General features: G+C 40.9%; 1 protein-coding gene and 1 long non-coding RNA gene across 2 annotated transcripts in view; one reads left to right on the forward strand and one right to left on the reverse strand.

Annotated features, from left to right (window-relative positions):
* LOC120019889 (CREB-regulated transcription coactivator 1-like) overlaps nucleotides 1-22021 on the forward strand; it is a 73963-nt gene that overhangs the window by 11174 nt on the left and 40768 nt on the right. The window lies entirely within an intron of this gene.
* On the reverse strand, nucleotides 15733-17927 carry LOC120020482. Its single transcript, XR_005472441.1, has 3 exons — nucleotides 17601-17927; nucleotides 16558-16604; nucleotides 15733-16161 (listed from the first exon to the last, which is right to left on the reverse strand). It is a non-coding gene; the product is annotated as an uncharacterized LOC120020482 (long non-coding RNA).

Genomic DNA, 22021 nt, shown 5'->3' on the forward strand with positions numbered 1-22021 from the left:
AAAAACCTATACACTCCAATGTAAAAAAAATAATGTTTTTTTTTGACTATTTAGTTAATCTATGTAGGTTTCTCGTCTGATTTCCAGGAGCCTGGTGTAGATACAACCATACTCCAAGGCAGGAGTCCTGCAGGCCATTTCCCTGCATCCAGGTTGAGACCTGCTACCAGCAGGAACATGGAGCACTCCATGTCAGTGTCAGTAAGTAATACATCATTTAAAAAAATATATATATATACAGTATTCAGACCTTGACTTTCCACATTGTCACGTTACAGCCTCAGTAATACACACACAATACCCCATAATGACAAAGCGAAAACAGGTTTTTAGAAAGCGTATTCATAAAATAGATACCTTATTTCTCAATTCTGTATACTTCTGGCCCTTCTTTGGACACTGTGTTAACTAACCTCCAGATGAGCTTCAATGCCATACAACTCTCCTTCCGTGGCCTCCAAATGCTCTTAAATGCAAGTAAAACTAAATGCATGCTCTTCAACCGATCGCTAACAGCACCTATATTTCACTGGTCACCCCCAAAGCCAATTCCTCCTTTGGCCGCCTTTCCTTACAGTTCTCTGCTGCCAATGACTGGAACGAATTGCAAAAATCACTGAAGCTGGAGACTCATATCTCCCTCACTAACTTTAAGCACCAGCTGTCAGAGCAGCTCACAGATCACTGCACCTGTACATAGCCCATCTGTAAATAGCCCATCCAACTACCTCATTCCCATACTGTTTTTTTTGTTCCTTTGCATCCCAGTATCTCTACTTGCATATTCATCTTCTGCACATCCATCACTCCAGTGTTTAATTGCTAAATTGTAATTATTTCACCACCATGGCCTATTTATTGCCTTACCTCATTTGCACACACTGTATATAGACTTTTTTTCTATTGTGTTATTGACTGTATGTTTTGTTTATTCCATGTGTAACTCCGTGTTGTGGTTTGTGTCGCACTGCTTTGCGTTATCTTGGCCAGGTCGCAGTAGTAAATGAGAACTTGTTCTCAACTAGCCTACCTGGTTAAATAAAGGTGAAATGAAAAAATGTACATAAGTATTCAGACCCTTTGCTATGAGACAAATCGAGGTCAGGTGCATCCTGTTTCCATCTACAACTTGATTGCAGTCCACCTGTGGTAAATTAAATTAAATTGGACATGATTTGGGAAGGCACACACCTGTCTATATAAATCTTCTTATGGCTGCAGCGGCAGTATTGAGTAGCTTGGATGAAAGGTGCCCATTTCAAACGGCCTGCTCCTCAGTCATAGTTCCTAATATTTGCATATTATTATTAGTATTGTATAGAAAACACTCCAAAGTTTCTAAAACTGTTTGAATTATGTCTGTGAGATTAACAGAACTCATTTTGGCAGGCAAAATCCTGAGTTGAAATCAAAACAGGAAGTCAGATATCTGAGCTTGTCTGTATTCACCAGAGTCCCTTAAGAAATCCAATTGTGTTATGAATGATGTTGCACTGCCTAGGGGTTCCACTAGATGTCAGCAATCAATAGAAATTCCAATGAGACTTCTATGATGTTGTGGGAGAGAATGAGAGCAAAATCAGTCAGGTGTCCATCAAGCAGCCATGCGCTGCTCATGCCTTTTCTTCATGCACGACACTGACGTTCCATTGCTCACGCAGACAAGAAGGAATACTCCGGTTGGAACTTTATTGAAGCTATATGTTAAAAACATCCTAATGATTGATTCAGTACTTAGTTTGAAATGTTTCTTCGACCGGTAATATCACATTTTGAAGTTTTTGTCCGATTATAACGCTGACCAGAATTAGCGTTTGGATATGTAAACCAGACGCGCTAACAAAAGAAGGTATTTGGACATAAATAACAGATTTTTTCGAACAAAACAAACATTTATTGTGGACCTGGGATTCCTGGTGTGCTTTCTGATCCTAATCAACAAAGGTAATAGAATATTTATCATGTATTTTATTGTTTATAGTGATGCTATCTTTGCAGCTGTGGTATGCTACTTTGAGCGCCATCTCAGATTATAGTGTGCAATTATTTTTCCGTAAAGTTTTTTTGAAATCTGACATAGCGGTTGCATTAAGGAGAGGTATATCTATGATTCAATGTGTATAACTTGTATTATCATCTATATTTATGATGAGTATTCATGTTGAAACGATGGGCTATGCAAAGTCACTTGATGTTTTTGCATTTAGTGAATCTTGTAGCCTCAATGTAAACTCAGATTCTTTGATATAAATATGAATTTAATCAAACAAAACATGCATGTATTGTGTAACATGAAGTCCTATGAGTGTCATCTGATGAAGATAATCAAAGGTTAGTGATTAATTTTATCTCTTTCTGCTTTTTGTGAAAGCTATCTTTCGCTGGAAAAATGGCTGTGCTTATTGTGGTTTGGTGGTGGCCTAACATAATCGTTTGTAGTGCTTTTGCTGAAAAGCCTATTTGAAATCGGACACTTTGGTGGGATTAACAACAAGATTACCTTTAAAATGATATAAGACACATGTATGTTTGAGGAATTTTAATTATGAGATTTCTGGTTTTTGAATTTGGTGCCCTGCACTTGGACTGGCTGTTGTCATATTGGTCCTGATATCGGGACTGCAGCCATAAGAAGTTCCCACTGTTGACAGTGCATGTCAGAGCAAAAACCAGGCCATGAGGTCAAAATAATTTTCCGTAGAGCTCCGAGACAGGATTGTGTCGAGGCACAGATCTGGGGAAGGGTACAAAAAAAATTATGCAGCATTGAAGGTCCCCCAGAACACAGTGGCCTCCATCATTCTTAAATGGAAGAAGTTTGGAACCACCAAGACTCTTCCTAGAGTTGGCCGCCCGGCCAAACTGAGCAATCGGGGGAGAATGGCCTTGGTCAGGGAGGTGACCAAGAACCCGATGGTCACTCTGACAGAGCTCTAGAGATCCTCTGTGGAGATGGGAGAACCTTCCAGAAGGACAACCATCTCTGCAGCACTCCACCAATCAGGCCTTTATAGTAGAGTGGCTAGACGGAAGCCAAAAGGCACCTGAAGACTCTCAGACCATGAGAAACAAGATTCTCTGGTCTGATGAAACCAAGATTGAACTCTTTGGCCTGAATGCCAAGTATCACGTCTGGAAAAAACCTGGCACCATCCCTATGGTGAAGCATGGTGGTGGCAGCATCATGCTGTGGGGATGTTTTTCAGCGGCAGGGACTGGGAGACTAGTCAGGATCGAGGGAAAGATGAACGGAGCAAAGTACAGCGATATCCTTGATGAAAACCTGCTTCAGAGTGATCAGGACCTCCGACTGGGGTGAAGGTTCACCTTCCAACAGGACAACGACCCTAAGCACACTGCCAAGACAACGCAGGAGTGGCTTCGGGACAAGTCTCTGAATGTTCTTGAGTGGCCCAGCCAAAGCCCGGACTTGGACCCGATCTAACATCTCTGGAGAGACCTGAAAATAGCTGTACAGCAACGCTCCCCATCCATCCTGACAGAGCTTGAGAGGATGTGCAGAGAAGAAAGGGAGAAACTCCCCAAATACAGGTGTGCCAAGGTTGTAGCGTCATACCCAAGAAACTCAATATAATCGCTGCCAAAGGTGCTTCAACAAAGTACTGAGTAAAGGGTCTGAATACTTAGGTAAGTGTGATTTTCAGTTTTTGTATTTTTTTAAAATAAATTAGCAAAAATTGGGTAGTGTGTAGGTTGATGGGTTTAAAAAAATATAATTTTAGAATAAGGTTGTAACCTAACAATGTGGGAAACTCAAGGGGTCTGAATATTTTCAGAAGGCATTGTATATAATACTCTACTCATATGAGGAGTCTAGAAGCCCTATCCACATAAACCTTCTGGAGTAACTCCATGTCAAAGAGACTCAGAGGGTTTGGCAGGAGGCCTTGGGCTAATGGGGCGGTCAAGGGTGAGGGCTTAGGGGCAGGGTTCGTATGGTCATGAAAATACTGGAAAAGTTATGGAATTTTGAAATTGTGTTTTCCAGGCCTGGACAAGTATCAAATCCAAAAAGTTTTGGAAAAGCCATGGAAATTACTTTAATAATATGTTAATATAATTTATTTAGTGGCGAAAGAAACGCACACCTATTTAGGCGAGGTGCTGGCTAGCGGAGTGGAGCTCAGATGCAAATATATTTATGTCCCAAACGTTTCGACAGACAAGCTGTCTTAACCCTGATGAAGACAGCTTGTCTGTTGAAACGTTGGACATAAATATTTTTGCATCTGAGCTCCTAGTGTGCGGCTCTCCTTTATTGTTTTAAATATAATTTATTTAGGCACATTCTTTAAATATTTTATCAGTACAATAAAAATAAACATATCAGCATCACCTGCATTTGTGTGAGATCAGTGGGTTGTTGCTCAAGGAGAGAGAGACTGTCAGACATTGCAGCAGCAGGTAGGCCTAGCCCAGGCCTGGGCAATTATTTTGCATGGAGGGCCACATTAGAATATATTTTTGCCATCGTGGGCCAGAATCATATTACAGGATTATACATTGTGTATGACTGTGTTGACATCTACTGTAAATCACATCCAGATATGCTACTTATTTTACTTTTTTAACATGCACAGAAATAAACCACATCCATGTTCTCCTTTTGGTAGGTATTTTCATTATTAAACATGCAATGAACTACATGGATGGAAAAGTACAATCATCACCACGAACAGAACTCTTGTTCTGTATGGGTATGCACAAAAACACAAGAGAGCTCAACATTACATTTAAACTACTCAATCAGTGTGAGGAGTGAAGTCTGATGAGTGTTGACTAGAGCAGTGAAGTCTCTGATGGGCATTGACTAGAGCAGTGAAGTCGGGTATAGTTTCTGACGTCGCTATGCACAGGATTGCTTAGAGGTGAGAGTCAGTAAGAGATGATCTGACTTGTTATATTTCATCACTGAAAATATCTGTTCACATACATAGGTTGACCCAAACAGTACAAACATCTTCTGAGCATGACTCCTAATCTTTGGAAAGTTTTGTTCACCGAGAGATGCATAGAACCTCATCAGGGACATTGTTTTGAATAGTTCTCCAATCACTGCATCAGACTGAAGATCGATAAGCTCAAGTTGCAGGTCAGAGGGAGCGTTATCCACATTGAAGGTGAAAGGAGAGGAAACCAACAGCATGTCATTTTCCAACACTTTGAAATCCTCAAAACGATGAGAGAACTCACCGTTTAAAGCACGCAGCAGCGATGTATACTTCTCCTGTTGGTCATCTGATAGGGAACAGACTAGTAGTGTCAGAAGGTGGGTGAGATTGTTGGTTTCTACTTGGCGGGTCAGGAGGAGTAATTTTCCCTGTACATCTGATGTGCAAAAAAGGGACTTCTAGTTTGGAATTAATTTCATTTATGAGGGCCATGAAGTCCACGGTGAAGGCAAAATCAGCCAACCACTCTTTATCTTGCAGTTGAGGGAAATCCACATGTTCCTTTCATTTGCAAAAACTCCGCAATCTCCAACTTCAGGTCCCACACCCTTTTTAAGCACCTTCCCCAATCTTAGCCATCTCACCTTTGTGTGGTAGGGGAGATCTGCATGACACGACTCTCTTCCAACAGTTAGACAAACTGCCTGTGGTTTAAAGATTTTGCTTTTATGAAGTTTACCACTTTAGTGACTGTATCAACAACATGGCTAATTTTCAGGACACATTTACAGAGCACCTCCTGATGAATAATGCAATGCAGGAAAATACTTTTCTGATCTGGATTTAGCTCAGCTACTTGATCTTGTATCCATTTCAAAAGGCCAACGTTTTTTTCCTGTCATGTTTGGGCACCCATCAGTAGTCACACTGGATAACTTTTCAAAACTCAGTCCCAGCTTTGCCACACACTTATTAACCTCCTCCAATAAATCTTTCCCTGTGGTTGTGCTCTTCATTGACTGCACTGAAGCAAACTCCTCTGTAATTTCAAAGTATGGGGTTATGCCTCATAAGAATATCAACAACACGCCGTGTCACTGTTCGTCTTGACAGGTAAACATTTTTAAACAGCTCTTTCTTGTCGGGGCAAAGTATTGCTGCAGAGTCCATTTTTTTAATGAATTCGCCCTCCGCGAATGGCTTACTATGTTTAGCAATTTTGTGGGACAGTACATAGCTAGCTCTCGCAATTTCGTTGTTTGCTGAATGCAATTTTGTGAAAAGTCCTTGCTGCTTTTGCAACTGAGAAAGCAACTCTTTCGATGCAGTTCTGCTAAGAAAACATATTCCTATAATTCTCTGCCTGCTTCGTCTGGAGGTGTTGGGACAAGTTGTAGTCTTTAAGACAGCGATGCTCTCTTTGCACACTAAGCACACAGCTTTCTCTGATACTTCAATAAAGAAATATTTCGATGTCCACTCTTGCTGTAACACCCCACATTCATTGTCTACTTTCCTTTACTTTGAAAAACTCATTTTTGCGCAATTTCTAGCTAGCTACTATTTGTAACTGTGACGTGTGTCAGGCTGTCAGTCACTGTCTGTCTTCGTGCAGTTGTTATTTATTTGTTGTTAGTTATTCTTTGATCTGAGCATGATTCCACGGGCCCTATTGAATCAGGTCGTGGGATGCATACGGCCCCTGGGCCGGCCTTTGCCCAGGCCTGGCCTAGCCTATAGAATAGAGAACAGACTAATAACTAGGTAGCCAATTCAAAACATATCTTGTACCCTCTAGTTAACTGTTTAGCTATTAGCATGTAATGTTTTTGTCAGGTCTCAAACTTTCCACTGACACTTGTGAATAAGGCCATACAAACTGTTTGACTGTTTTGAATGATTCATATGATTAATTTAAACTTAAAAAAAATATAAAACAAACGATTCACTTTGTAATTGTATTCGTGACTCGAATCATGTGAATTACATTTTAGTAAAAAAAGATTAGATGTATCGGATTGTGGCTTCAACTTGTTTTGTAAATACTTCCAGTTGATTTGGGCATCCAATGTATGGGACATTGCAACTCGCTAGTCAGCCTGCAAAGTAACCACGACATTAATACATGCTAATAGCTAAACTAGAAAAGGTACATTTCCTGAATAAAATGTGTAGGTTTGTTCCGCTGAATAAAAATATTTGTATCCTACCAAAGCTATTTAATCTGATATTTACTGAGCAAATTATTTCAAATGGCATAAAACGTATTTGGTTAAATGTACCAGTCAAAAGTTTGGACACCTACTCATTCCCAGGTTTTTCTTTATTTTGACTATTTTCTACATTGTAGAATAATAGTGAAGACAAACTATGAAATAACACATATGGAATCATGTAGTAACCAAAAGTGTTAAACAAATCAAAATATATTTGAAATGATTCTTCAAAGTATCCACCCTTTGCCTTGATGACAGCTTTGCACACTCTAGGCATTCTCTCAACCAGCTTCATGAGGTAGTCACCTGGAATGCATTTCAATTAACAGGTGTGCCTTAAGTTAATTTGTGGAATTTCTTTCCTTAATGCGTTTGAGCCAATTAGTTGTGTTGTGATAAGGTAGGGGTGGCATACAGAAGATAGCCCTATTTGGTAAAAGACCAAGTCCATATTATGGCAAGAACAGCTCAAATAAGCAAAGAGAAATGACAGTCCATCATTACTTTAAGACATGACAGTCAGTCAATGCAGAAATGTAAGAACTTTGAACGTTTCTTCAAGTTCAGTCGCAAAAACCATCAAGCGCTATGATGAAACTGGCTCTCACGAGGACCGCCACAGGAAAGGAAGACCCAGAGTTACCTCTGACGGAAAGGATAAGTTAATTAGATTTACCAGCCTCAGAAATTGAAGCCCAAAATAAATGCTTCAGAGTTCAAGTAACAGACACATCTCAACATCAACTGTTCAGAGGAGACTGCGCGAATCAAGCCTTCATGGTCAAATTGCTGCAAAGAAACCACTACTAAAGGACACCAATAAAGACCTGCTTCCAAGAAACAGGAGCAATGGACATTAGACCGGTGGAAATCTGTCCTTTTGTATGAGTACAAATGAGATTTTTGGTTTCAACCGCCATGTCTTTGTGAGACAGAGTAGGTGAACTTCATGATCTCTGCATGTGTGGTTCCCACCGTGAAGCATGGAGGAAGTGTGATGGTGTTTTGCTGGTGAGACTGTGATTTATTTAGAATTCAAGGCACACTTAACCAGCATGGCTACCACAGCATTCTGCAGCAATACGCCGTCACGTCTGGTTTTCACTTAGTCCCACTATCATTTGTTTCTCAACAGGACAATGACTCAACACACCTCCAGGCTGTGTAAGGGCTAATTGACCAAGACGGAGTGTGATGGAGTGCTGCATCAGAGGACCTGGCCTCCACAATCACCTGACCTCAACCCAATTGAGATGGTTTGGGATGAGTTGGACCGCAGAGTGAAGGAAAAGCAGCCAACAAGTGCTCAGCATATGTGGGAACTCCTTCAAGACTGCTGGAAAAACATTCCAGGTGAAGCTGGTTGAGAGAATGCCAAGAGTGTGCAAAGCTGTCAAAGGCAGCTTCATTAAATAGTACCCACAAAACACCAATCTCAACGTCAACAGTGAAGAGGCAACTCCGGGATGCTGGCCTTCTAGGCAGATTTGCAAAGAAAAAGCCATATCTCTGTCCAGTGTCTGTTTTTCTTTTCTTTTTATTAAGGTATTTGTTCCTGGCCATTTTGAGCCTGTAATCGGACCCACAAATTCTGATGCTCCAGATACTCAACTAGTCTAAAGAAGGCCAGTTTTATTGCTTCTTTAATCAGAACAACAGTTTTCAGCTGTGCTAACATAATTGCAAAAGTGTTGTCTAATGATCAATTAGCCTTTTAAAATTATAAACTTGGATTAGCTAACACAACGTGCCATTGGAACACAGGAGTGATGGTTGCTGATAATGGGCCTCTGTACGCCTATGTAGATATTCCATTTTCAAAAATCAGCCGTTTCGAGCTACAATAGTCATTTACAACATTAACAATGTCTACACTGTATTTCTGATCAATTTGATGGGATTTTAATGGACAAAAGTGCTTTTCTTTCAAAAACGAGGACATTTCTAAGTGATCCCCCAAACCTTTGAACGGTAGTGTATTTTGATTTGTTTAACACTTTTTAGTTACTACATGATTCCATATGTGTTATTTCATAGTTTTTGTCTTCACTATTATTCTACAATGTAGAAAATAGTCCAAATAAATAAAAACCCTTGAATGAGTAGATGTGTCCAAACTTTTGACTGGTACTGTACATCAAGGGTGGTTAACCATCCTCCAGGAGAGCTAATGGGTGTGCAGGCTTTTATTCCAGTCACCCTCTAACAAACCACATTTTAGAAATGAGCTGCTCAACCTGACCTGGATAAACTGGCTCTGATGTGTTTGAGCAGGGCTTGATAAAGCCTGCACACCCAGTAGCTCTCCAGCCTTAGGTTTGAACACATTTTATTCAGTTGCCTAACAGGTATTCTACTTTTTGAGGGGTTAATTGCCTTGCATAACACGAGATGGTACATGGATCAGAGAGCAGCCTCGCAGTGCCCATACCACATTACGCTGACTTTTTTTATACGGACATAGAGACACTGCTAATTGTTGGTTATGGAAATTTGGTTGAAAGACATGACATTCTACCTAAAATGTGTATTAACTCTGTATGGGGAGTTAGAGAAGTTCTAGACATGAAGATACCACTTCAACCACAGAGTAAGGCTGCCTTCAAACCAAAATGCATTAAACGCATGTCCAACACAGCTGTTTGGTCAGGAAAAATGCTGTTCTATGTTTTTAATTAGTTGAAGGATAGTCTTTGCTACTTTTCTGATGGACAACACAAGCCTCTCCCCCAACACACTCCTCCCTTGGAAAACCATTGAGTTGCTGTGTTTCATGCATCCATTTGTCTGATTGGAAGGCACCCTTTATATTTAACAATGTAAATGTTAACGCTCTTGCTCTCTCATTCAATTGCATTCTGTACCTCTATCCATTTCTCTACAGGTGCTACAGAGAGAATATTCCAAGGACCACCAAAGCCTTCTGACCAACAACCTGCAATCTCTCCAGAGTAGAGAAGTAAGCTCTGCTGGTGGTAATATACTTTACGCACTATGTAAACCTCCTTCACTATGGCTGTCTGTGTGATGACATGTAGCATATTATCCAGGGCCACTGGTTGGATTGGATTTACTGTGCTCACTCCAATTCATGCTCTCTCCTCCCTCTAAAAGTATCCCAGACAAACTAACTTGTCCATCCCCCTATCCCTAGGTGAGTCTGCTGGGCCATGGAACTCTGGAGCAGCACGTGTAAAAACCTGCCACCCTGTTGTCAGCCATCAGCAGACAGTTAGTTCTCTGAGGAAGGATGCAACTGTCAAGGCTTTTCAATGGCCAAATGTAGGGGGGAGGGGGTCGATCACCAAACACAATAAAGTTTTGTAGTTTTGTCTACTCATGTTCGTTTAAAAAAAAAAAAAAAAAATGTTTAATCCATATAATTGTATTTTTAAATGTTGCGATATGCCTGGCTGGGCCTCTTGCTTTTCACAGCGCACGCTGCCCAAATTGCGGGCCCTTCCGACTGTAGGCTATGCGAAAAGAAAAAAATATATATTTTTATTAAAAAAATTTAAGAAGCAATTGATCCTCTGTGGCTAAATCATCCTTTCTTGTGTAGTAGCCTATTTTGAATGTTTATGTATTTCTGTATAGACAGGAGTAAACTAATTAGGCTATATAATTCAATTTACTTCAGGGAAAGCTTAGCTTCCCCTAGCAATATGGACATGCCCCCTGTTCCTTTTTAATGTGGCATGAACACAACCAGTCATGATGTTATCTGATTGGCAAACAATCACTTAACAAAGGTACTCCTGTAAGCTACCCGTACACATTTGTCCACTCACAAAATAATTTCAGCATCCAAACCCCAACGGTGCACTATGCATCTGCAATTTGATGACTGGAAAGAGACATCTGTTACAAAACACCTACATGTATTGTAATGACATTCTGCGATTGTCAATAGGCCTACACTTGTAGCCTGAATTGATGCATCCACTGTTGTCCACACGCGCCTCGGTCTCAGCCACTCATCTCCGCCTTGTTCACAAGTATCTCAGCCACTCATCTCTACCTTGACAAAATGTAAGTGTTCTCCTCAAACCACAATGCAATTTGGCTCATAAACCACCCGGTTTCCAGTCAATTCGCAAATGTTGGGGCATGTTGTATTAATTGTGATAGGCTCATGTTTTACCGGTACGGCGTACCCACACTATTTATCTTTGCGTACTGGACTGTGCCACCTTACTTTCACCCCCAGTGTATATAAGACATCACACAGGTGTGCCTACTAAATACATATTCCAGACAAGCCTGAAGAATAGTACAAATAGACAAGTGAATGTCAGTTCTTTCAGTCGACTCGGTTTGACATTTCCCTACTGGACACGCCCTCTTTTGCGGTCATAGTTTGGCCAATCAGAGCTTTGTGGGTGTACGCCCCCACATGTCTATATAACACCCTGCACCGCTCTGGTTTCCTCATTCTTAGCCTCTTCACAAGTCTATTTGTTTACTTGCCTGTTAAGCAGCTTTCTTCAGAAAACTAGCTCTCAATTTAACTGTTTCTTTTAGTGGGGATTAACACCCCAGCACAGAGCATTCAGTGGCTAATTTTCAGGAATTCTGCTAACTTCAGCTTCACTTCTCTCAGTAAAGTTAGCTTGTAAGCAGTGCTTTTTGTCAACAGCTAGCTACAGTACACCTGTTGCCTGGCCTACACACAATTGGCATTGTTACCTAGCTAGATCCACTGCTTTCGCATCCCGCTAATAGCAATTTCTCACAAATTGTAGCTTCTTCTACCCGGGATCTCTAGCTCTCCGTCGGTTCCCACCGCTCTGAGTTAGCTAGCTAAACCTTTAAAGTGTCTTGGCTAGTTAGTGGGCTAACGGCACCACTGGTGTTTTAGCTAGCAACCTCTGGGCTAAACCGCCATTCGATTTGTTTGGCTAGCATGAGCAGTGCTGTTTCTTCAGTGTGTTACCCCACCATTGAAGCACCATCCCGTTCACATTCCCCTGTGAAAGATAACCCACCCATTTGTTCTACCTCGAGTTACTTCATTTACACACGAGTCAACACTTTGGTGCTACAGAGGGTAGTGCGAACGGCCCAGTACATGGGGCCAAGCTTCCTGCCATCCAGGACCTATATAATAGGTGGTGTTAGAGGAAAACCCATAAAATTGTCAGACTCCAGTCACCCAAGTTATAGACTGTTTTCTCTACTACCGCCCGGCAAGCGGTACCAAGTCTAGGGCTTTAAGGCTTCTACCCCCAAGCCATAAGACTGCTGAACAGTTCATAAAATTGCCACTGGACAATTTACATTGATTTCCCCCCCCCCCCTCCTTTAGTTAACTGCTGCTACTTGCTGTTTATTTGTTACCTATGCATAGTCAGTTCGCCCCCACCTACATTTACAGATCACCCCCACACACTTACTCGTACCGGTGCCCCCTGTATATAGCCTTATGTAATTCTTGTGTTACTTTTTATTTTAGTCTACTTGGTAAATATTTTCTTACTGAACTGCACTGTTGGTTAAGGGCTTGTAAGTAAGCATTTCAAGGTAAAGTCCACACTTGTTGTATTCGGTGCATGTGACAATGTTTGATTTGATCTCTCACGCGATGGCTCGGCTAGCTGGCTATCATCACTCAGGTGCAGTTCTTGTGTCTGTAGCAGTTTTCATGAATGCGTGGATACATAATACATGTTAAATGACTATGAGACAGAGATAAGGAGACTCTTGCTGTGATGTAAGGTACAACTGAAGGCCCCAATATTCAGTCAGGCAGCTGGAAGCAGATGTTTCACCATCCAGGCCCATGTCACAGCATGCAGAGGCCTGATGGGGAGATGACAAATACATGATGTACCTTAACTTCTTATGGCTGCAGGGGCAGTATTGAGTAGCTTGGATGAAAGGTGCACAGAGGTGCCCATAGTAAACTGCCTGCTCCTCAGTCCCAGTTTCTAATATATGCATATTATTATTCGTATTGGATAGAAAACACTCTGAAGTTTCTAAAACTGTTTGAATTATGTCTGTGAGTATAACAGAACTCATATGGCAGGCAAAAACCTGAAGTTCCACTTCCTGTTTGATTTTTTTCTGAGGTGGCAGATTTTCAACCAAGCTCTCATTGAAATTACAGCGAGATATTGATGCGTTTTCACTTCCTACGGCTTCCACTAGATGTCAACAGTCAATAGAACTTTGTCTAATGACTCTAATGTGAAGGGGGGCCGAAGGAGACAGGAATGAGTAATCACTGCCATGAGGTGACAACGCATTGAACACGCGCGTTCATGTGATAGGCATCTCCGTTCCATCGCTCAACTGAAGTCAATCTAATTCTCCGGTAGGAACGTTATGCAAGATGTATGTTAACAACATTCTAAAGATTGATTCAGTACATCCTTTGACATGTTTCTACTGACTGTTACGGAACTTTTGGACATTTCGTCACGTTATAGTGGTCGCGCTTTGTGACTTTGGAATTGTTTACCAAAAGCGCTAACCAAAGTAGCTAATTGGACATAAATAACGGACATTATCGAACAAATCAAGCATTTATTGTGGACCTGGGATTCCTAGGACTGCATTCTGATGAAGTTCATCAAAGGTAAGGAAACATTTATCATGTATTTTCTGGTTTCTGTTGACCCCAACATGGCGGCTAATTTGGCTATTGTTCTGAGCTCCGTCTCAGATTATTGCATGATTTGCCTTTTCCGTAAAGTTGTTTTGAAATCTGACACAGCGGTTGCATTAAGGAGAGGTATATCTATAATTCCATGTGTATAACTTGTATTATCATCTACATTTATGATGAGTATTTCTGTTGAAACGATGTGGCTATGCAAAATCACTTGATGTTTTTGGAACTAGTGAATGTAACGCGCCAATGTAAACTCAGATTTTTTGTTATAAATATGAACTTTATCAAACAAAACATGCATGTATTGTGTAACATGAAGTCCTATGAGTGTCATCTGATGAAGATAATCAAAGGTTAGTGATTAATTTTATCTCTATTTCTGCTTTTTGTGAAAGCTATCTTTCGCTGGAAAAATGGCTGTGCTTATTGTGGTTTGGTGGTGGCCTAACATAATCGTTTGTAGTGCTTTCGCTGAAAAGCATATTTGAAATCGGACACTTTGGTGGGATTAACAACAATATTACCTTTAAAATGATATAAGACACATGTATGTTTGAGGAATTTTAATTATGAGATTTCTGTTGTTTGAATTTGGCGCCCTGCACTTTCACTGGCTGTTGTCATATCGATCCCGGTAGCGGGATGCAGCCATAAGTTAAATCCACTTCATAAGCATTGACTGTAATACCTCTAAGGTCCTTTGGTTGTCTTGCAGTTTTCTGCTTTCTAGTGATCTTACTCCCTCCACCTGAAATGCAATAACAAAAACATGAATAACAATAATCCTAGTCAGTCAGTTTGGCTAACTGTGCTAATTAAAAACACTCAAGTAAATGTGTACAAGCCTATACAGCCAAATTATACAAAAACAATACAGCCGGTTTACAGGAGGGGCATATCTTGCCAACTTTTAGTCCCCAATTAATCAACAAACAGGCAGTGTAACAAAGTAGTTTGAGAGTGTTCAAAAGTCAGTAACAAGTCTAAAATATAGCTAGCAAATAGTTTTTATTTTCTAGAAACCTAACATTTAGGTAGTAATGATTGTGGGAGTTTTTCCCCCAGCAGTTCTAATTTAGCTAACGTAGTTTATGGCATAAACTTTATCAGATGGTTAACTAGCAAATATTTGTTTTCCCCTCGCATCTAAAGCTGCCTGCTAAAGCTACCGTTAACCAGTTGATAGTAAAACTAGAATGAACGTCAGAAGCCAGCTTGCTAAAGTTAACTTAGCTGCTGTCAATGGAGTTCGTCTGAAATGTACCATTTTATAGTTCACATGATAAACAAACTACTGTCATGCCTTTACACACAAAATCGATGTACACATAAAATATTACCTTTATTATAGTACTTCAGGCCAAGTAACATTAACGTTACTTTGTAGAAATGACTTATCTTCAAACTACTTCCTGAGATGTGATTTATAGAACAATCGAGCCAATAGTTGCAGCAATAGGCGGCTGTGGTTTTGGCTGATTGCGAATCTCTTTCTACAAATGTACAAAACTTACAAGTTTACGAGTCTCTTGGTAACGTGAAGAACCCCCGAGCAGATAACATCTGCAAGTGTATTTTTGATGCACAGCAGAATATTCATAGTTGTAAATTGGCAACCACTAATCTCAATGTGCGACCATGAAATTAAAAATAGAAACTCACAGGGTTTTTTCTGTCATCCTTATCACAATGGTGGGTAGAGCTAGCGACATTGGCATAGCGTACTGACTGAAGTACCCCATGGTTTATGGAACAAGCACCCCTGACTGCAATTAGGGGTGGGTCTCAATGTGGGCGGAGTCAAACGTTTGACAGTCACACTGAATACAAACGTATTTCATTTTAAGATCGTAAGAAATACTTTTTGCTTCATTCTATATTTGAGACAAGCTACTGATATTGTTGCAGTGAACAGACTTGTCACTTGTACTGTTAAAATTGTGTTGATAAATGTTAACTTTAATTATATTATTTCATTGAGCATATATACACACAGTTACTACCTATCCTGATTTATAATGCTATTTACTTTCCTCATGAGAATGGAGACACTATACTATATAGACATACTGACAAGCTGAATGTGCTTTGTACATTAAGTTATACCAGCTCCAGTAAAGAGATCAGAGACTCGGGTGACTTCTACGTCATCTTTACTAAACCACACAATTAACACAGCAGACAAAACAAGGTTTGACCACTCCTCAAAAATGGCTTCACTCCTGCTCTTCAAGAGGCAAAGACAGTCATTTTCTTGTTGTCAACTGCCTCCACATAGAACATCTCATAATCTCTCTGTAACTGGAACGTGAATGGCTCCTTGAGGAGAATCCCAATTACACTAGGGAGGGAAACGGTGCCTTTAAATGTTTGGCATTCACACCACCTTGCTGCCTCTAGGGTGTCCCTTTTCCTTGAAGAAAAAGGAAGAATAAATATTAAGAGTAGTGCCTCATTGGGTCATCAAGTCAAATTACACCCCACTTTCACAATACCACCATGCAAACAAAAGCCACAATTACTAAAGGGGTTTTCAGTGATATCTATAACTACTCAACAAGTCATCACAACTATTATATCTTGCCATGCATCAAGCCTTCAGCATTACACACAGACTACATACCCAGTTCACATCTCCCAGTTCACCATGCATCAAGCTTTCAGCATTACACACAGACTACATACCCAGTTCACATCTCCCAGTTCACCATGCATCAAGCCTTCAGCATTACACACAGACTACATACCCAGTTCACATCTCCCAGTTCACCATGCATCAAGCCTTCAGCATTACACACAGAATACAAACCCAGTTCACAGCTCCCAGTTCGCCGTGCATTTTGTTTTCAGTATCGTCTAGAAAGAAAACAGATTGTGGTCATTAAATAATGTAAGGGAACCTCTAGGGATGTGTGTACAAGAATGCACCTTACTTAAGCTAATAGCCTATACAGTACTTGATCCTGCAGAGCTGGATGCTGATGTGACATGCTGTGACTTCTTGGGGGGGGGGTCTTCTACATCATCTTGAAATATATTGGAGAGGGGCGGGGTTAAGACTATCACTCATCATATGACAAAGGGGGGTTTAAGACTATACCACTCATATGACACCTACATGTAGTGTGTTTTGTTTTCGCCTCCTTTTTCAATCATTCAACCTCTCTTCTTCAGACCTTAGTGAGTGAATGACATACATTCAATATGAAAATATATTCAGGTCAGTCTGGCTACAGTGAAACAAGTGATTTTAAGGATGCAAATGAAAAGTTTTTATAATGTTCAAGACTTGCAGCATTGTAAAGTTCTGCAGAAGAATTAGGCACCACCATCGCTTAATTTGCTGCATTTTTTCCTTTGAAAAATAAAATCAGCCAATCGGATGGGGGTCCCAACTACAACAATATTGATAAGTTAATACTTTTTTAAACACAGTTGGGACTGAATTAGTATTTTTCACAACATGTATGGATTTTGCTGGACCAGAAAATGTATTTTCGACTGCAAACACCATTTCTCACATCAATGTACTCACATGCCAAAAATATTTAATTGGACACTGTTTCAAAGCAATGTGTATGCTTTCTTCGTAAATGTGTTTAAGTTTTTCTTATTTAACTTCAGTTTGCAGTGTGGACAAGTTACAATTACTTTTCTTGACTTGCCATGTATGTTGGGACCTGGTGATTTCATTATTGTATATACTATGTGTAGGCTCGCTGTGTGTAATTAAGGGAATGGCATCAACGATACACATTTAGAGCTAGCCAAACACAACAAGGCATACATTGAAGAAACACAAAATCAACGATCAAATCGATTACATAACTGTACGTATAAACCTAGACTTACTGCTCAAGTAGGCAAATTTGTCCAAATAACATTCCCTCATTGTGAGCAATTAGCTAGCTCGCGTGCAAATTAACGGTATGCTAACATCGGTGCGGTAGTTGGTCATATAAACACATACCCCTGCACTGGTATAACATGAATATTACAAAGTACATTATGCATAATGACAGTCTCAGTCACTTCCATGGTTTATATTTTTATCCATGTAGGTTAGGTTCGATTTAAGTTACGCTTTCGTTGACGGTGACCTTGAAGGAGCCGGGAAGGGTTCGGTTAAACGCGCTTGACTCCGCCCACATTGATCCCTGCCCCGAACTGCACACTGCAGTCAGGAGCTTCTCTTATGGAATGGTGCAGGATTGGCTATGGGCGGGTTCGACCCGGGCTGGGCCTGCCCACCACACATTTTCATTGGTTGAGACCCATTCGCATTCCACCACGTAGCCTGGGTAGTGAAACGTCAGCACGTACATGCAACAGATAAGCTAGCTAGTTAGCTGGATAACATTCTAACAAAAATGGGCAGAAACTGCTTCTCCAATAGAAATTCCAAATCACGCTTGTAAGCATTGTCATGGCAAATTTGGCTAGCTTTGCTCATGCGCAGAGACACATCATCGGGTCTAACGGTCGTCTCGCACTGAACTGCATGTACAGGCCGTCAAATCAAAGGCATTCTTTATATATAAAGTTGTTTTTGACACATTAAAACGTGTCAGTTTGTCACGTTCACATGGTTTGAGTAATAACAAGTTCAACTACTTAATACATTGGCTCGAATCTAGGTTGTACCATTAGATTTCGAGAACATTTTGGAACTAAGTAAGAATTGTTCACTTCTCTCATTGACGTCTCAAGCTCCAAACCCTGGCCTGGTCTGCTTCGCAAGTGTTTCCAAAAGTCTTGCGGTGTTCCGCCTCTGGGTTTAAAAACTCTGATTTTGACCAATGGGTAAAATAATGTTAATTCTATAGATAATCCTATTAAGAAAACCAATGGTCCAAACCTCATGTCTCTATCATAATCCACTCAAAAGCATGGCTGTGACTACAGTACATATGAGGACACCGAGGTCCAGACCTATATAATTTTTTCTAATTTGAAATATATATTTTTGTACACAAAAATTATGGGTCAACATGTAAATATTGCTTCCAACGTTGATCAAAGATTTGGCTCCCGGAGTTGCGTTTTTAGCAGCACATTCACCACTCTCTCAAAACAGCTAACTCAGCCCTCTCACCAGGGCCCGCCCTACCTTACCTCCTTGCCCCTCCAAATAAAATATTGAAATATGGATCATTTGTTTGACGGAGATGCGGCCTGACAGAAAGATACATAAATCTCAGTTAAAGCATCCTCTTGAGCAAAACAGTACCCCTCTGTCTTAGTATGTGGAGACCAGTGGTCACCAAAGCATTCCTTGTCAATCACCAAACATTTATGTACAAAAGCCAACATAAAGGCTTGCGCTTTTTTGTTTTGTGTTGCGCTGTTGGCGGTATGTGCACTTGATTCAGAAGCCCTGCGCACCGGGTAAGCAAAGTGTTCCCATAATGAACCATTTCTTTTGTCTGAAGAGACAAACTGTGTACTCGGTGGATGGGAACTCTTAGGCTAAATTAGTGCAGCTACTGAGATGGTCAATCAGATAGCTCAAATCACCGTGCCTACTGTGCTTCCGCGTCCCCGGCCACAGCAAAGTTTGATACTAGCCTACATAAGATTTAATAACTTTTAAAACCATGACCACAGAGAGACTGTCAAAGAATACAGCAAATAGCTTCTGTTTTTAGGAGTGATTTCATGTTGAATTTTTCATTCATCACTGTCAACACTGTTTTATTTCAACACTACTACAAAACATAAAATGCGCTTCTCCCTACTTCCACTCACGCTGCTACTGCAATGAATGAGTAGCCTAGTGTATCGATAGCCCTGTGTTTTTATTATTATTAGCAGCTCGTACACCCACTATTTTAATAATGAAGAATATTTCACTTTCTCTGGTCATAGGAACAACATACATTTCTGCATGAGGCAGATGCGGTGCGAGTTGAGATTTGCAATCAGGTGGAAAACTGTGTCCCCTCTCTCTAGTCAGTTCCACCAGAGGAAAGGAAGGAGAGAGCAGGGACCATGAGAGGCGGACCCTCTGCTGCTCTCTCCCGCAGCTGAAACTAATGCCGTGTTAAAAAGAACTGGGAACTCGGAAATGTACGACTTACGACTTCAGTGCGTTCAAAGACAACTGGGAACTCAGGAAAAACGAGATTCGACTGGGAAAATATTTTTGAACGGTCATCCAACTCGGAATTCCAAGTCAGAAACTATTTCACTGACATCATGATTTGACCTAGTTTTTTCCCCCAGAGTTCCCAGTTGTTTTGAAAGCACCATTACCATCAGATGCAGGTACCATCAGTCCAGTAAAATAAAAAAAGTGAATAATTTGCCAATTATTTACATTTATGCTCAGCTGTGCCTTGCAAGTGCTACACCAACTGATGATCTATTTTGTAATCAAATCTCGAATTTTGGAATATAATATGTCTGAGAATAACAATATCGGTAGGCCAGGCATATAGCCAAAATGCTCTGATAATGTATTAGGCCTACTGCACAAATCGCATTCTTACAGAACTGTTTTTATTAGGTCAATGTCAAAACATTTTAAGTCATGTTTTGAAAGAATCTGAGCGGTAGATCTCAACTTGCTTTTTGACTGTGAAAGTGATCACTGGTGTAGACCATGTATCTTTTGCTGTCTGGACCAAAAGAGTATGGCATGTCATACTATTTCTGTCCAGACAGCATCAGATACATGGTCTACATATAGATGGGTTCTGTTACGCTCACTTGGATGCTTTCTTTGGTGATATATACTGAACAAAAATATAAACGCAACATGTAAAGTGTTGTTCCCATGTTTCATGAGCTGAAATAAAAGATCCCAGAAATGTTCCATATGCACTAAAAGCTTATTTCTCTCAAATTTGGTGCAGAAATTTGTTTACATCCCTCTTATTGAGCATTTCTCCTTTGCCAAGTTAATCCAGCCACCTGACATGTGGCTTTTCAAGAAGCTGATTAAACAGCATGATCATTACACAGGTGCCAAAAGGCTACTCTAAAATGTGAAATTTTGTCACACAACACAATGCCACAGATGTCTCAAGTTTTGAGGGAGTGTGCAATTGGCATGCTGACTGCAAGAATGTCCACCAGAGCTGTGGCCATAGAATTAAAAGTAATTTCTCTACCAGAAAAATTTAGTTTTAGAGAATTTGGCAGTACGTCCAATAAGCCTCAACTGCAGACGAAGTGTATGGCATCGTGTGGGCGAGCAGTTTGCAGATGTCAACATTGTGAACAGAGTGCCCCATGGTGGGGTTATGGTATGGGCAGGCATAAGCTACTGTCCTCGAACACAATTGCATTTTATCGATGGCAATTTGAATGCACACAGATACCGTGACGAGTGCATCGATGACGTTGTCCCCACAGTGACCGTACGTAACCCAACCAGAAGCCATGGATTGCAGGCAACATCCACACTGAGCTAAAGGGAACAGGCAAAGCGTCAATACAGGACTAAGATTGAATCCTAGTACACCAGCTCCGACTCTCGTCAGATGTGGCATGGCTTGCAAACTATTACAGACTACAAAGGGAAGCACAGCCGCGAGCTTCCCAGTGACACGAGCCTACTAGACGAGCTAAATTACTTCTGTTCGAGGCAAACAACACTGAAGCATGCATGAGAGCACCAGCTGTTCCGGACGACTGTGTGATCACGCTCTCCGTAGCCAATGTGAGTAAGACCTTTAAACAGGTCAACATACACAAGGCCGCAGGGCCAGAGGGATTATACTCTGAGCATGCTCTAGCAAGTGTCTTCACTGACATTCAACCTGTCCCTGACTGAGTCTGTAATACCAACATGTTTCAAGCAGACCACCATAGTCCCTATGCCCAAGAACACCAAGGTGACCTGCCTAAATGACTATTGACCCATAGCACTCACGTCTGTAGCCATGAAGTGCTTTGAAAGGCTGGTCATGGCTCTCATCAACACTATTATCCCAAAACCCTAGACCCACTCCAATTTGCATACCGTCCCAACAGATCCACAGATGATGCAATCTCTATTGCACTCCACAGAACACTTACGTGAGAATGCTATTCATTGACTACAGCTCAGCGTTCAACACTATAGTGCCCTTAAAGCTCATCACAAAGCTAAGGATCCTGGGACTTAACACCTCCATCTGTAACTGTATCCTGGACTTCCTGACGGGCCGCCCCCAGGTGGTAAGGATTCAAGTTCCTTGGTGTCCACATCACCAACAATCTGTCATGGTCCAAACACACCAAGATAGTCGTGAAGAGGGCACGACAACTCCTATACCACGCGGTGT

The sequence above is a fragment of the Salvelinus namaycush genome, chromosome 25 (genome assembly GCF_016432855.1).
Source record: "Salvelinus namaycush isolate Seneca chromosome 25, SaNama_1.0, whole genome shotgun sequence".
NCBI lineage: Eukaryota > Metazoa > Chordata > Actinopteri > Salmoniformes > Salmonidae > Salvelinus > Salvelinus namaycush.